Source organism: Gymnodraco acuticeps, unplaced genomic scaffold (assembly GCF_902827175.1).
Source record: "Gymnodraco acuticeps unplaced genomic scaffold, fGymAcu1.1, whole genome shotgun sequence".
Taxonomy (NCBI): domain Eukaryota; kingdom Metazoa; phylum Chordata; class Actinopteri; order Perciformes; family Bathydraconidae; genus Gymnodraco; species Gymnodraco acuticeps.
The window spans coordinates 259,502-276,914 of NW_022990110.1; the positions used below are offsets into that span (position 1 = coordinate 259,502).

At 44.1% G+C, this 17,413-nt stretch overlaps 1 protein-coding gene across 11 annotated transcripts in view; it reads left to right on the forward strand.

The window, feature by feature from the left end:
- LOC117546331 (histone H1B-like) overlaps positions 1–17,413 on the forward strand; it is a 96,682-nt gene that overhangs the window by 49,913 nt on the left and 29,356 nt on the right. The gene's annotated exons all lie outside the window — the stretch shown is intronic.

Sequence of the window (17,413 nt, forward strand, 5' to 3'; positions counted from 1 at the left end):
TGCACTCCAAATATACATTATATAAAAACTCATCATGAGTCATCATGTTGATAAAAATGCCTTCAAAGTTTCCTCTTCTCTGGAATCCATCGATCTTATTCATTATTAGCAGCTAATAAATTATCAAAGTAGTACGGGGGAAAATATTTTCGTTTGGATTACTGGTCTGGGGGAAGCTTGCGAGTGTATGTGTGTGTGTGTGTGTGTGTGTGTGTGTTTGTGTATTTTTGCGTTTGTGTGTATTGTGTTTGTTTCCCGGGGAAACCCCTCACGACAAACACCGGCTGTTGTTATGCCTGCTGTGACGTTAAGTTACTCCGCTCTCCGCTTGTAATTATGCCGAAGCTTCAAAGTTGTATTTATCACCTGAATTCGCCGAAACAAGTTTAATATTCTGAAAGCCAAGACGTTGTTTATTTGAAACCAGATGAAAACAAACTGTAACGGACCCTGCGTGTTATCTATGATTACTATGCCTTACATTCATAATGTCAGCAGAGGGAGGGGGGGCGGCGCTGCGGAACAGCAGAGTGCGAGGGAGAGCTGTCATCTTCCCTTCACAAGCTTCAAACATGTATTTATCGTGTGATTTTGGAAATAAAAGTTTCATATTCTGAAAGCCAAGACTTTGTTTATTTAAAATCTAACAAAACACCCGAACCCCGAAAAACTATTTTTTTACGCAAATCCACGTTTATTTTGAAATGAGCCGTTGCGACTTCCGACTGATTTCGATAGAGCGGGTCACATATATTATTATTATTATTATCATTTTTGGTGCGTTGAACTTTTTTAAATGTATTTGTTTAGCCGTGACGAGCAAACAAACAAGCTCAACAGCAGCAACCAAGAAGAAGAAACCTGCAGCTGGTAAACAGACACACAACACACACACAACACACACACACACACACACTATTTATCATGTGTTATTGTTATATTTTTAATTTTCGGTGCGTTTAACTTTTTTAAATGTATTTGTTTAGCGGTGAGGAGCAAACAAACTGACTCAGGAGCAGCGACCAAGAAGAAGAAACCTGCAGCTGGTAAATACACACACACAATAAATACATTATGTATCATGTGTTACATTACATTACATTTAGCTGAGGATTTTATCCAAAGCGACTTACAATAAGTGACCAAGAAGATACAACCTTGAAGAAAACAGAATCATAAAGTACATCAGGCTTCATAGAGCAAAAACATTTCAAGTGCTACTCAACTGGCTTTAGATAAGCCAGTCCTTTATTAGTATATAAGTGCTTTGTTAATAGTTCTATCGCTCGAAGTGGAGTCGAAAGAGATGAGTTTTCAGTCTGGAAGGTGTGTAAGCTTTCTGCTGTCCTGAAGTCAATGGGGAGCTCATTCCACCATCTTGGAGCCAGGATAGCAAACCCACGTGTTTCTGCTGATGGGAACTTGGGTCCACTTCGCAGCGAGGGCGCAGCGAGTCGTTTGGCTGATGCAGAGCGGAGTGCACGCGCTGGGGTGTACGGTTTAACCATGTCCTGGATGTAGGAAGGGCCAGATCCATTCGCAGCATGGTAAGCAAGTACCATTGTCTTGAAGTGGATTCTAGCAGTTACCGGAAGCCAGTGAAGGGAGCGGAGGAGCGGAGTGGTGTGGGAAAATTTAGGAAGGTTGAAGACCAGACGAGCCGCTGCATTCTGGGTGAGCTGCAGAGGTCGGATGGCACATGCAGGTAGACCAGCCAGGAGGGAGTTGCAGTAGTCTAGGCGTGAGGTGACGAGAGCCTGGACCAGAACCTGCGTGGCTTTCTGGGTCAGCTGGGGACGTATCTTCCTGATGTTGTAAAGCGTGTATCTGCAGCAGCGGGTTGTAGCAGCGATGTTTGCAGTGAAGGACAGGTTGTTATCTAGGGTCACACCCAGATTCCTTGCAGTCTGAGTCGGGGAAACAACTGAGGTGCCGATGTTGATTGTTAGGTCAAGAGTGGGACAATCTTTTCCCGGAAGGAAGAGCAGCTCAGTCTTGTCAAGGTTGAGCTTGAGGTGATGATCAGACATCCACTGAGAGATGTCAGCTAGACAAGCAGAGATGCGTGCGACGACCTGGGTCTCTGAGCGGGGGAAGGACAGAATAAATTGGGTGTCGTCAGCGTAGCAGTGGTATGAAAAACCATGCGGGCTAATGACTGATCTGAGCGAGTTTGTGTACGAGGAGAAGAGGAGGGGACCAAGAACAGAGCCCTGAGGGACCCCTGTAGTTAATTGACAAGGGTCGGACTCAGACCCTCTCCAAGTTACCCTGTAGGTGCGGTCTTTCAGGTATGAGGTGAGGAGGGAAAGTGCAGAGCCAGAAACTCCAAGTTCTTGGAGAGTGCGAAGGAGGATCTGATGATTCACCGTGTCGAATGCAGCAGACAGGTCCAACAGAATGATGACAGAGGAGAGGGATGCTACTTTAGCCGTGTGCAGTTCCTCAGAGATGTATATTATATTTTTCCTTTTCGGTGCGTTTAACTTTTTTAAATGTATTTGTTTAGCCGTGACGAGCAAACAAACTGACACAGGAGCAGTGACCAAGAAGAAGAAACCTGCAGCTGGTAAACACACACACACACACACACACACACACACACACACACTATTTATCATGTGTTATTATTATATTTTTCATTTTCGGTGCGTTTAACTTTTTTAAATGTATTTGTTTAGTGGCGAGGAGCAAACAAACTGACTCAGGAGCAGCGACCAAGAAGAAGAAACCTGCAGCTGGTAAACACACACACACACACACACACACACAATAAATACATTGTGTATCATGTGTTACATTACATTACATTTAGCTGAGGCTTTTATCCAAAGCGACTTACAATAAGTACATTCGACCAACAAGACACAAACTTGAAGAAAACAGAATCATAAAGTACATCAGGTTTCATAGAGCCAAACATTTCAAATGCTACTCAACTGGCTTTAGATAAGCCAGTCCTTTATTAGTATAAGTGCTTTGTTAATAGTTCTATCGCTCGAAGTGGAGTCGAAAGAGATGAGTTTTCAGTCTGGAAGGTGTGTAAGCTTTCTGCTGTCCTGATGTCAATGGGGAGCTCATTCCACCATTTAGGAGCCAGGATAGCAAACCCACGTGTTTTTGCTGATGGGAACTTGGGTCCCCCTCGCAGCGAGGGTGCAGCGAGCCGTTTGGTTGATGCAGAGCGTAGTGCACGTGCTGGGGTGTACGGTTTAACCATGTCCTGGATGTACGAAGGGCCAGATCCATTCACAGCATGGTAAGCAAGTACCATTGTCTTGAAGTGGATTCTAGCAGTTACCGGAAGCCAGTGAAGGGAGCGGATGAGCGGAGTGGTGTGGGAGAATTTAGGAAGGTTGAAGACCAGACGAGCCGCTGCATTCTGGGTGAGCTGCAGAGGTCGGATGGCACATGCAGGTAGACCAGCCAGGAGGGAGTTGCAGTAGTCTAGGCGTGAGATGACGAGAGCCTGGACCAGAACCTGAGTCGCTTTCTGGGTCAGCTGGGGACGTATCTTCCTGATGTTGTAAAGCGTGTATCTGCAGCAACGGGTTGTAGCAGCGATGTTTGCAGTGAAGGACAGGTTGTTATCTAGGGTCACACCCAGAGTCCTTGCAGTCTGAGTCGGGGAAACAACAGAGGTGCCGATGTTGATTGTTAGGTCAAGAGTGGGACAATCTTTTCCCGGAAGGAAGAGCAGCTCAGTCTTGTCAAGGTTGAGCTTGAGATGATGATCAGACATCCACTGAGAGATGTCAGCTAGACAAGCAGAGATGCGTGCGACGACCTGGGTCTCTGAGCGGGGAAAGGACAGAATTAATTGGGTGTCGTCAGCGTAGCAGTGGTATGAAAAACCATGCGGGCTAATGACTGATCCGAGCGAGTTTGTGTAGAAGAAGAAGAGGAGGGGACCAAGAACAGAGCCCTGAGGGACCCCTGTAGTTAATTGACAAGGGTCGGACTCCGACCCTCTCCAAGTCACCCTGTAGGTACGGTCTTTGAGGTATGAGGTGAGGAGGGAAAGTGCAGAGCCTGAAACTCCAAGTTCTTGGAGAGTGTGAAGGAGGATCTGATGATTCACCGTGTCGAATGCAGCAGACAGGTCCAACATGATGATGACAGAGGAGAGGGAGGCTGCTTTAGCAGTGTGCAGTTCCTCAGAGATGTATATTATATTTTTCATTTTCGGTGCGTTTAACTTTTTTAAATGTATTTGTTTAGCGGCGATGAGCAAACAAACTGACTCAGGAGCAGTGACCAAGAAGAAGAAACCTGCAGCTGGTAAACACACACACACACACACACACACACACACACACACACACACACACACATACACACACACACACACACACACACACACACACACACACACACACACACACACACACACACATACACTGTTACGTTCCCTATTAGGCTAGGGGAACTAAAGGGAAGGAACACAACCAGATTGGTATTGGTATTATTTATAAGTGATTTATTTTAAGTATCAGCGGTAAACAAAATGGAAGGCGTGCAGCCTGGAACAAACAAAAGGGCCAAAAGGGCACAGGTTGACAGATAACCAAACTAAGGGAGGACTCTTAAAAAGGAGTCTGTGTACATACAAAGAAATAACACTCACACTAAATAAGGAACTAAACAAAACCTCACTTTAAAAGTGGTACAGACTAACACAGGGAATGTATACAAAACACACAGCTAAACTAAAGCCAACAGTCACAAAACCCTAAGCTACTCTAAACACTATATAAACTACTCTAACCTCTAACTAAGCTACTCTAGGCACTACTAACACACAAGATCACACGGACTATAAACTTTCAACACAAGTCGTGTGCACATTTACTACACCACTGAACATACTTACATTTAAATGTGTACTGCCTGGATTCAGCCATTCTCACCAAACATGTTGGAAATTGTTGCATGAGCAAAGCATTGTGGGGATTCATTTCCCGCAACGAAGGATTCAGTCCTCAGTAGAATTCCAAGGATCCTGGACATCGCGACGTGGGAAGCAAACCCAGACATCACACCACGTAGCGTTACGGAGCAAACACGGAGAAAACTCTTGTTGCTGTTTCTGATCAAAAGTCGTGTTCAATGGCATTAAAACGATAAAAACGCTGCTGAAGGTGAATCCAATGTGTCTGTGTCACTTTGAAATGATTACTGATAATCCATCTTCATATTTACTAGTTTGAGCCTAGGTTTCAGTTTTCAGAGCGTAACATAGCTTTCGACTGCGTGCACTCTCACTCTTCAATGGTAACGTGTGTGTGTGTATGTGGAACTTCCCCTTTGATTCTATTGGCTCTAACGGTTCAAAATCGACCAATGGGTTCCAGAGAAACGGCAAATCCACCCGAATCCACCCAAATGAACACAAAGGTGAGTTTTTATTTGCAAAACTCTCTAAAAAGGTCAGATTTCACTTGTTTTGCATCAATCTTGATACAGGGTACTTATTATATGTTATAGTTTGGATTCTTAAAGCTTTTAGTCTACTATCCCATCATTCAAGGGTGGTTTTCACTATAAGTAATGTTTAGTTTTTTTGACGGACACTATAATTTACATTTGTGTACTATGTTCAATCTATAGTATAATAATAAGTACCCTGTATCAAGATTGATGCAAAGCAAGTGACATTTTACCTTTTTAGAGAGGTTTAGGAAAAAAACCCACCTCTGGGGTCATTTGGGTGGATTTGCCCTATCTCTGGAACTCATCGGTCGCTTTTGACGGCGCGCTATGCATGGGGACCCCTTGAGGGGGTTTCCCGACATGTCGTTGCAGTAAATTAAAGGGTGTTTCATATTGTCGTTGCTGTGGACCTTCTTAATCTACCTTCTTTGGGGGCCCCCTTCTGGTCCGGGGCCCCAAGCAGTTGCCTGCCTTGCCTGCATACTTGCCAACCCTCCCGATTTTCGCGGGAGACTCCCGATTTCATTGCCCTCTCCCGGTTTCCTCCCGGGGTCATATTTCTCCCGCATTTCTGACAAAATCAGATTTACATTTACTCAGGACTGTTTCCACTCGGACTTTAATACAGCTACACCATTGTTTGGTTTCCATGGTAGCACGAGCAACTGAAAGTCTGAGAGGGTGAGGAAGATAGTCACAGAAAACAGAACAAGAATAGACAACTATCAACACACTATGCTCCATCAAGGATGGTGCTACAGGCAGCAAGGCACTTAGAACTACAATAAGCATGGTAATATTAATCTAATACAGCTCCGGCGATCCACTAGCACACGTGTCCCCCCCCCCCCCCGCGGTGGTTTTCAAATCCTCCCGATTTCTGAGGTCTCAAGGTTGGCAAGTATGCTTGCCTGTCTGCAAAGTGCGACCCTGTGGCCCTCCCTACACACAGATCACGCAGACTTCTTGGGGCATCATCTTGCGGAGGGGGCCTCATGTTATGTGTAAATGCGGTGCAATTATGCCTTGTGTACAGACCCGGGGGGCATAACCGCGGGAAGTAGGGGTGCTGGAGGTGCTACATTTGAAAAAGTGAGCAACCACCTAAATAAAAATTATTAAACTAAATAAAATAGTTCTGATTTTACTTCAAATAAAATTAGCTGTATACAGTAGCATATAATAGTCATAGGGCTTTTTTGCCGGTTGCTATTATGTTCATGTTACTGTTGAAATCTCTCCCCACTTTTGGCCGCACCCCCTAAATGACTTCCCGCGGCTATGCTGGGGGGCCTCATGAAACACCTTTGCGTGGGGCCACAAGTTGGCCAGGGGCAGCCCTGCATATATGTATGTATAATGTATATAATATATATTTTATTATATAAACGCATATGCGTTTATATGCGTTTTCTAAAACAATAATAATAAATAATTAAATTCATATCGAGCCGATGCAGTAGCACTGTTTGAAGTTTGTATCTTCATGCAAACAGCTCAATGAAGAGGGAGGTGTTTCTAACGAGGGAAAGATTATTCGAAAAGATTCAGCCATTCGAATATGAGTTATGAATATGTATTTAATTTGTATGGGAGGGGTTCCTAAGTTGATTACATATTATCAAAAGGATTAATTCAATGACATTTTAAATATCTTAAGACAAATATCAAAGAAAACTTGTTTTGGTTTCTATATTTATTTGAAAATATATTTGTTATTAAAGGTTTTGTATTTTTTGTATTCTTTTAAACATTAAAACAAAAACGGGTGGCGCAGTGGTCTGTGCGTTTGATCATCAGATCAAGGGGGCGTTGGGGAACTCCAGTTCGAAACCCGCTCCCGCCCCACTGCGTCAGGCCGTTGTGTCCTTGGGCAAGACACTTCACCCTGAATTTGCTCCTGTGGGTATTGTCCACAGTAAATGACCATTACCTGTATGATCTGTATGTGTAATGTGTATTTGTAAAGCGCTTTGAGAGTCTTTGATAAAGCGCTATAATAAATATAAGGATTATTATTATTATTATAAAAACACAAAAACATTTATATGATTACATTACACCGGTTAACCGTTTTTTTGGGGGTCGAATATTCGAATATAAATTTGCTTTCAAATTTATATTCCTATTTCTAACTCTGTCCTCCAGGGGGTGAGCGTCTTCTTCACGAGGAGGAGGAGGGAGAAGAGGACGACAAGGAGGAGGAAGAGGAGGAGGAAGAGGAGGAAGAGGAGGAGGAAGAGGAGGAGGAAGATGAGGACGAAGAGGAGGAGGAGGAAGAGGAGGAGGAGGAGGAAGAGGAGGAGGAAGAGGAGGAGGAGGAGGAGGAGGAGGAAGAAGATGAGGATGAGGAAGATGAGGAGGAGGAGGAGGAAGATGAGGAGGAGGAGGAGGAAGAGGAAGATGAGGAAGAGGAGGAGGAGGAGGAAGATGAGGAGGAGGAAGATGAGGAAGAGGAAGAGGAGGAGGAAGAGGAGGAAGAGGAGGAGGAAGATGAGGATGAGGAGGAGTAAGAGGAGGAGGAGGAGGAGGAGGAGGGAGGAGGAGGAGGAGGAGGAGGAGGAGGAGGAGGAGGAAGAGGAGGAGGAGGAGGAAGAGGAGGAGGAGGAGGAAGATGAGGATGAGGAGGAAGATGAGGACGAGGAGGAGGAGGAGGAAGATGAGGAGGAGGAAGAGGAGGAGGAAGATGAGGAGGAGGAGTAAGAAGATGAGGAGGAGGAGGAGGAGTAAGAAGAGGAGGAGGAGGAGGAGGAGCAGGAGCCTGAGCCTTCATGACCACAGTCAGCAGGTCTGCGTTGATGCACAGAGCCGGCAGAAGACCTTGTTGATATCATCGTATTGAAGCCAACTCCATCCATCCATCCAGCGGCCCTCTCCCTCTCCTTCTCCTTCTCCCGTCACTCTCCTTTAACTCCTCCGGTGACTTTATTTTATTTTGAAGATTGTTCCCGGGAGCTCGGCGGCGCTCGACTCCGCAGTCTCCCATCCCATCATTCAAGGGTGTTTTCCACTATAAGTAATGTTTTTACTATGTTCAATCTGAATTTACTTTAAAATAAAAACATCTATATTGATTCTGACTCTTCTACATCCAACTCACAGGTTTATCGTTACTTTGCGAAAAAAGATTATTAATTTAACCCTTTTAGAAGTTATAGTCATTTGTTCTGGGAAAGTCATTTGGAGCCTGAGACCTGAACCACAGGCTCAGGGCTGAACAGGTTAATGGGAGTTTACGGAGCAGATGGAAAGACACAGAAAGACAGAAGCACAATAACAAGTATATGTAGGTGTTTTTTTGTAAATAACCGTCAGTGTCAAGAGGAAGTAAAGTCCCTCTCATGAGAAAACTCAAAATCAATTTTCCACAATCCGACACTAGAGGTGGTCTTAACGCACCGGCACCAATACAGTATCTGGTTTAAAACACTTTTGTGGTCATACTGTGGAATGAGTTCACACTGAAACGAGTTCTTCATTCAACATTTCGCGGGCAATTACATATAAGAAGAAGGAGAAGAAGAAGTAGTAAAATAAGTAGTAGAAGAAGAATGAAGCTGCTAACGCTAAATGCTAAAGCTAAGGCTACAATAATTGTATTGCTGCGAACGAGCACCACGCCATTGAAACATCAACTTTGTTCCAATTTTATTTCTCCTTGCTTTGTGTTTTTAAAGCATATTTAAAAACGGGGACATTTCCGGGGACAGATTGTAAAATAAGATATGAATGAACAAAAAAATAAAATACGTTACTTGTATTTGTTATTGGCTATGGAAGGTTATTGGTTGTGTTCACATACTTATTTGGTTATTAAAATGTAAACCGATCTTTGTCATATGGGTGTTTAGAGTTGTACCCCCTAGATCTAGTCTCTAGTCATTCTGCTCAAAGTGCACCAGATTGAAGCATTTTACTAAAATGTTAAAAAAATCTTTCCCCTCCGGACCCCCCTAGAGGATGTGACGTCCAACCCCCAATTAAAACATGTTCATACAATACTGAATACATTTGAAACCTTCTTTATGTATATTAAGCAACATGTCAATAGGTTTCAGGTTTTGTAGTGTATTGATCTTTTGTAGAGATGTTTCATTTATTCTTTATATATTCTATTGTGTATTGCTTGGAGGGGGGGGGGGGGTACCAAATCATAATCTCGCCTAGGGAACCAAAATGTCTAGAGCCGGCCCTGGAACCGGATTAGGGGGGGCTCGAAAAAGGTTGGGAACCACTGATAAAAGATAAGATAAGATGGAACTTTATTTATGTATCCCCCTGTGAGTCACAACATGTTTTAGATTAAAGCATGTTCCTGTGAATGTAGAGTAAAAGTATGAAGTAGCAGGAAATGGTAACGGTATTACACTACTGCAGTATCTGAGTACTTAGTTACTCTCTAACACTGATCAGAACTACACCACTGTCAGGATTTAAATACAAGTTTGAAGTTAAGCTTTTATTTTAAAGTTTGCATTGATTTTAAAGTTTGTAAAGTTTGTAAATGAAAACTCACTGTGAGCTGCTTCTCCTCTCAGGTCCGACACTCCTCCACTGCTCCTCACACAGGGAGGAGGAGGAGGAGTAGGAGGAGGAGGAGGAGGAGGAGGAGGAGGAGGAGGAGGAGGAGGAGGAGGAGGAGGAGGAGGAGGAGGAGGAGGAGGAGGAGGAGGAGGAGGAGGAGGAGGAGGAGGAGGAGCTAGTGTGAGCAGCAGGTGGAGCCAAATGTACACATCACTTAACAACTCATTCTACTATCAGTGAATTATAGTCGCCCCCTGCTGGTGATATGAGAGAATGCAGCCCTATAGGCAAGGCAAGTTCATTTATACAGCACCTTTCAACACAAGGCAATTCAAAGTGCTTTCCCAAAATGAAAGACATTAAGAAAAAGGCATTTAAAAACAGTCATTAAAAAGCAAAGATAACCAAACAAACATTAAAAGACAAAATACATGAATAAAAGTTACAGTGCAGTTTAAGATGTGAATAGTTCAATTAAAAGCAGCGGCAAAAAGAAAAGTCTTCTTGCTGGATTTAAAAGTAGTCAGAGTTGCAGCGGACCTGCAGGTTTGTTCCAGATGTTTGGAGCATCATAACTGAACTCCTCCAGGTTTAGTTCTGACTCTGGGGACAGAGAGCTGACCTGAAGACCTGAGAGATCTGGTTCTGGGGACAGAGAGCAGACCTGAAGACCTGAGAGTTCTGGTTCTGGGGACAGAAAGCAGACCTGAAGACCTGAGAGATCTGGATGGTTCATCATTTAGCAGGAGGTCAGAAATGTATTTTGGGCCTAAACCATTCAAAGCTTTATAAACCAGCAGCAGTATTTAGAAATCAATTATTTGACACACAGGAAGCCGGTGTAAAGACTATAGGGACACAACTGGAAACAAAATGTTCTCTCTGGTGCAGTAAGAAATATATATTCATATTTTATTATATATAATTCTTACATTCTTAACATTATTCAGTGGCACAGGATCATCTGCCAATACAAGCTCTTTTGTTCATGTTCAATCCATAATAATATATACAATTATAGATATTTTTGTCTTGTTATTATTAGCAGAGAAAATGTAATGTTTGTACAACTATGTCACGATTCTTGTGTTGTGTCACGTTTTTAGTTTTGTGTGTCTGGTAGTGGGTGTTTTTCTGTTCTCCTTGTCATGTTTTCCTCCCTGTGTTTTCCTGTCTGTCGTTAGTTTCCCTGGGTTGCGTTCCAATAGTCCGTTTAGTTTAGGACCCTTCCTAACGGAGTGAAATGACCCGGAAGTCCCTCAGTGGCAGCCATGATAAGTGCCGTTCCAATTCTCCAAATGAAAGGAAAGGAGGTTTCAAACTTCCTTTATCACCTCCTTTAGCTTAGGAACCACTGGACCTCCCTCACCGAAAGGAGAGGAGAAAATGCTGCCCCACAATGCATTGCAGCTGCAGCATTTGCCGTCACTCAATAATCGGCCGTTCACGGAAACAACCGATTATGACGTAGAAATGATATCATGAAAGTTACGGTGCTTATTAAGCTTTTTAAAACGTATGTGGTAAGTTGCCAAAGTGCTTTGTTCTGAACGTTCATCAGTATTATAATCAAAGAGAGAAATATGAACGTTAGTTTTTACTGAAATGATCAAATAAAGTCAACATCTCACAGTCTTCACTGAGCTGTGTGGAGTTTGTTCAACTTTTAAAAGATGTTTGAATGGTGATGTACACAGTGATAGATGTTAAGGACTAACGTTTATAATAAATACATCTGTATTGATTTAAGATCTTTCCATCAATCATACGTATTGGGATCATTTGTATTAATGAGGACCGGAGGGAGAGGGTGACGAGCAGAAGCTTCACTTTCCTTTTTATTTCAATTCCAGCTTTGGTCCTGAAGAATCTGTTTCTCTGTTGTCCACGTTCATAAAGCATAAAGCAACAGCGTCAGAGCACAGAGTCTCTAGATGAGTTCACAGGAGTCCCTCGTTCTTATTGAACATCCATGTTGTAGTCCTCTGTATAGAGAACTGTAGTTTCCATAGTTTCCCCACAGCAGCAGACGCTCATTCAGGACGTCCGCTGGCGCATCAGAAACACGTCGGATTCTCTAAAGTACCGCAGTCTCTTCTCCTAAGTCCTTTTGAATTCTCCTATCCACTATCCCTTAACCCCGTGACCTTTCACTCAGAGGTCAAGGAATAGGAGATACGGTTAGAATTTAGGAGCTGATTTTTGGATTATCGGAACGCAACCAAGGTGTGTCTAATTTCCTGATTGTTTTCACCTGTCATCCCTTCTGTGTCTCCTGTGCTCATCAGCGTCAGTCCCGCCCCTGATTGTTCCCACCTGTGTCTTATTGTCATGTGTTTAAATTCCCCTGTCTCCCAGAGTTCCTTGTCAGTTCGTCTTGTCTCTTGTCATGGTCAGGTCTATGCTCTTTTTGTGCTCTCGTAAAGTTTTGATCCTCACAACGTGAGTGCTTTCTTTTTGTTCTCATTTTTGTAATCTCAGCTAGAGATTTGATAGTGACCATTTTTTGTTGTTCATTTTGCTGTTCTTGGAAAAATAAAGTATCTTCCAAATACTTTACCTCTGTCTCCCGGGTCGTGCAATTGGGTCCTACATCTTAAGTGCCTGAGTTCTTAACAGAACGAGCTGACCATTATGGACCAGCCTTTTTGATGCTACAGGCGGAACGTCTTGGGTACTCTATGGAGTACATTTGTTATACGTGGAATGGCGCTTCATCTAGACAAGGTAAAGAGTCTGCGTTGAAGGAGGCACGTCAGGAGGTTGCTCGCAAGCCCTGGCTCAGGAGCATGTTGCCTGAGTGGCTACAACTTTTCACAAGTTGTCCTGAGGACTTGTCCGAAGCCTCTAACCCTTTCCTGGGGTATGACCAGGCCTTGGGAGGCCCACGAATCCTCAAAAGAATCTCTAGGAGATGCAAGACCAAGAGTCCAGCCCGTGCTCCAGTGGTTCCAGTTCCAGTGCCGGCTCACACAGCCATGTTTCCGGCTCCAGTTCTGGCCCCAGCAGCCATGGTTCCGGCCCCAGTTTCGGCCCCTGCTGCCATGGTTCTGGCAATGGTTCCAGCCTCAGTTCTGGCCCCAGGAGCCATGGTTTCGGCTCCAGTACTGGCTCTCCGGCCGACGCCAGCTCCCCGTGTCCTGTCGGTGTACCGACCATCTCAAGTCCCCTCTCGAGTCCCCTCTGGAGTCTCCTCTGGAGTTCCCTCTCGAGTCCCCTCTCGAGCCCTCTCTCGAGCCCTCTCTCGAGTCACCTCTCGAGTCCCCTTTCAAGACACTTCTCAAGTCCCCTCTCGAGTCACCTCTCAAGTCACCTCTAGAGTCCCCTGTCAAGTTCCTTCTCAAGTTCCCTCTCGATTTCCTTTTCAAGTCATCTCTCGAGAGCCCTCTCAAGTCACCTCTCAAGTGCCCTCTCGAGTCCCCTCTCGAGTTCCCTCTCGAGCCTCCTCTCGAGCCACCTCTCAGTTTCTCCCTCGAGTCCCTGCTCAAGTTCCCTCTCAAGTCTCCTCTCGAGTTCCCTCTCAAGTCCCAATGTCCTGGTCCGTTGGAGGTTCCGCTGGGGGTCCTGCCAACCCTATGTCCTGTGCCGTTGGAGGTCCGGCCGACACCTTTTTCGTCGGGGGTCCTGCCAACCCTGTGCCCTGTGCCATTGGAGGCCCCGCCGACTGCTCTTCTGCCGGGGGTCCTGCCAATCCTGTGTTCTGTGCTGTTGGAGACCCCGCCGACTACTCTTTTGAGTGGGAGGACTTTTGAGTGGCAAGCGAGTAAACTCAAAGGAGTTTGTTTGTTTTGAGTACTTACATCCAGTTTTGGAATATGTATTAATAATCTGCAGCCCTATTTAGCAATTATATCCACATAGCTATTATTATTCATCAAACACCTTTGTGTGTAAATATATTAGATTGTGTCCACATAGCCCCGCCCTAATCCATTCTAGTTTCATCATTTTGTGTTTGTGTGAAATTGTTTATGTTGTTTTCAGGGCGGGCAGTACGAGTTGAACAGCCAGCCCACCGGCCTCTGCCTGATCATAAACAACACACATTTTAGAGATGGTGACGTGAGAGAAGGAACTGATATAGACGCTGGTATGTTACAGAGTTGACAGATGTATATCATCCCGCCCTCTGGGAGCACAGAGCCAGTGTCTCATTTGTTCAGAGACCGTGGCGCTCATTAAAAGAGAAACGCCACTGAGACAAAACACCAAGTGTTTCACCAAACATTCCCTCTCAACTCAGAACTGAGGTCACAACACTTTATTTATCTAAAGTCAAGCACTTTTAAGATGCACACATTTTCAAAAACTTTTATTTATTTTCTCTTTTATTTTTAAATGCAGCCTGAGGGAACATTACACATATCCACAGTATTTACTGTATATCTTTATAGTTCATTGACAATAAATATTGTTGTTTATGAATTGTACTTTCTTTATTTGATTGGCAGTCAGTTGTTGATGACATGCAGACGTTGATAAAGCTACAGCTACTTCAATATCACAATAATTCATAAAGCAACTTTGATGTTCCGGACCTTTGCATGGGGACATTTTCTCTAACTGGACCTCATTGCATTTTAGTTGAATACCCCTCTAGAGGCTCCTCAGCATGGCGATGCCTTCATCTGCTGTGTTCTCAGTCACGGAAACAAGGGCGGCGTATTGGGCATTGATGGGCAGCCCCTCCCTATCAAACAAATAACGAGACCCTTCAGGGCAACTCCTCAATCTCCCCTCACTGCCAAGCCCAAAGTGTTCCTGATCCAGGCCTGCCAGGGGCGGCAGATACATCCTGGGGTGTTATCAGACGGTCTGCAGGCTGATGACTCTGACTCGACATCCATCCCAAAGGAAGCAGATTATTTTCTTTCCAATAAGCCAATGTTGAAGATCACATTGCTATAAGAACCCCAACGAAGGGGAGCTGGTTCATCCAATCTGTCTGTGAGCAGCTAGAAGTGGGCTGTCTCTATTTTTCTAATCATTACTTTTTTTATATTGTCACAGATTTTGGTTGCAGAATAAATCTGTCTTTATACCCAAAGAATGATGATCGCTGGTTGGTCCATGTGTTGGTAACGGGGGGTGGGGGGGGGGGCTCTGGGGACATGTGCACACATTTGTTTCCTGGACACATGGAGGACTTTAGAACGGATTCAACACATGATGAATAAATAGGATTTCTGTGCAGGGGCGCTTTTTCTCCAAAATGAAAGTTTTTAATATTACGATCTATTGGCTTTACTCAGAGGTGCTCTCACTTTTTCAGCTTGGGAGCTGCTTTTAAAATGACCAAGTCAAAATGATCTACCTACTTTAAAAATGCCAAACATATATTTATATATATATACTGAGTATACCTGATGTTGGTGAACCTGCATAACTGCATGAACCCGTATGGCACAATACAACTCAGTGCTTGGTCATTACGTCAATTTGATAGCCTTTCTTTAGTAGAATTGTATAAATTGGAAGGCTAACCAGGTAATCAGCTCGCCGGTGATTTGCAGCTGGCGCGGTTGACAGCGCATGCGCGGTGAACTGCGTGTTAGAAAATATGAGATCTCAGACTGGCTTACCTGTGCGTCAATCAAGTGGCAAATGCCAAAGTAAGGATGGATGATGGGCTAACTTTTCTTTTCTTTTTTCAATGCCATGCGATCTACCCACACTACCTTTGCGAACGACGTATTGGGCACCCCTGGCTTTACTGGTGCGATAGGCGGAACTAATGTTCCTCTGCATTCTGCAGGGGTCTGCAGTCAGACCCCTTTCAGCGGTACACCGCCGATGGCTGAAGCGCGTTTGAGACACACCTGTCGGCCACCGCAGTTACCCAACTCACAACATTCATCATTAAAGAGTCACGGCCGTAAACCTTTGTGTGATATAAAGTCAACATATTTCTTCCTGCCCTGTTAGAAACCGAAGACTCGTGACTCCCAGGATGGAAAAGCTCCATGGGTAAATCTTATTTCTTAATTATCACTTGCAGCTTTGAGACATTTACTTTCTCCAAGCTGAGTTCATGGAGAGGCTTTTCTTTGTGTGCAGAGGAAATCCATCTTTGATCTAAAATCCAGTGGAATTCTTGAGACGGAAGAGATTGTTGGGAAAGTTGTAAAAAAATCCGAGCTGCTCACATCCACGATAAAGACCTTTTATTTTTTTCTGGGTGTCGCCGACTCGTCGGCCAGCGTCAAACTGATGGTGTGCGGAAAAGATCACCATCGACAAATCAAAGAGGGGAGCTCCTACATCTTCAGGAATCTAACACAAGATGGAATATATGTGAAGGTCAACGCATCGAGCAAAGTGTCAGAAACAAAACCTGTCATCGTCCCGGAGGAGTTCGAGAGAGAAGCTGAGAGACTGGTTTATCCAGAGAGTCCGCTTACCTCCATTAAAGACATCAAATCATCTCGTCCCCAGACACACGTGAGCGTCAAAGGAACCGTCACCGAGGTGAGTTCAAACTGCAGACCTGCTTTCATGCACTGGAGCCTGGTTAGGTTGGTAATGCATTCAACAAATGTGTCTTTTACATGTTTTAAATGCCTTTTCAAGATCTTAGAAACCTATTTATTGACAGATAACTAAAGATAAACCAATGGACCAATTATATTTATCAAACAAAGGCAGTTTGTTTTGAAATGTTGTGAAATAGAAATCATTGTTGTTTCTCTGCTGCTTTTTCCAGATCTATCCCGTCAACAAAGTGAAGGTGCAACACAAGGAGAAGAAGACGAATCAGCGAAGCTTCAAACTGAGTCAGGAAGATGAGGAAATCAGCGTCACCATGTGGGACGAGGCCACCGAGCAGAGCAAAGACCTTTCAGTCGGAGACGTCCTTCTTCTTGAATACATGAAGCCCAATGAGTGCCGTGAGAAAGTGTCTCTCAACTCAGTTCCTCAAAATGTAGACTTTTTTACTCAAAATCACAAAATGTAGAGTTTTTCTTCAAAATCGCAACATTTTGACTTTGTCTTCAAAGTTCTGGCTGTGATAATAAAACACAATAACATAAGTAATGTTCCCTCTCTGCAAAATAAAGGATGACATAAGATAAAATGAATAAATAAGAAAATAAATAACGTGTCTTCATGCAGGTTCAAAGTGTCGGCATCCTGGATGTCATGAGGGTTAACAATGACAGTTGGAGAATAACCCCCCCCCCCCTCTCCATTATATATTTGTACTATTACAAATTAACAGGGCAGCAAATCAAGATTTCATTTGGTACGATCCAAACCTCTTCAGACTTCCTCTTTCTAACTCTGATACACACACACACACATTAGATGTGTTTCACACACTTATCATCCCCCCATGTTAGCCACATCTGACACGCACACGCACACACACACACACACACACACACACACACGCACACACACACACACACACACACACACACACACACACACACACACACACACACACACACACACA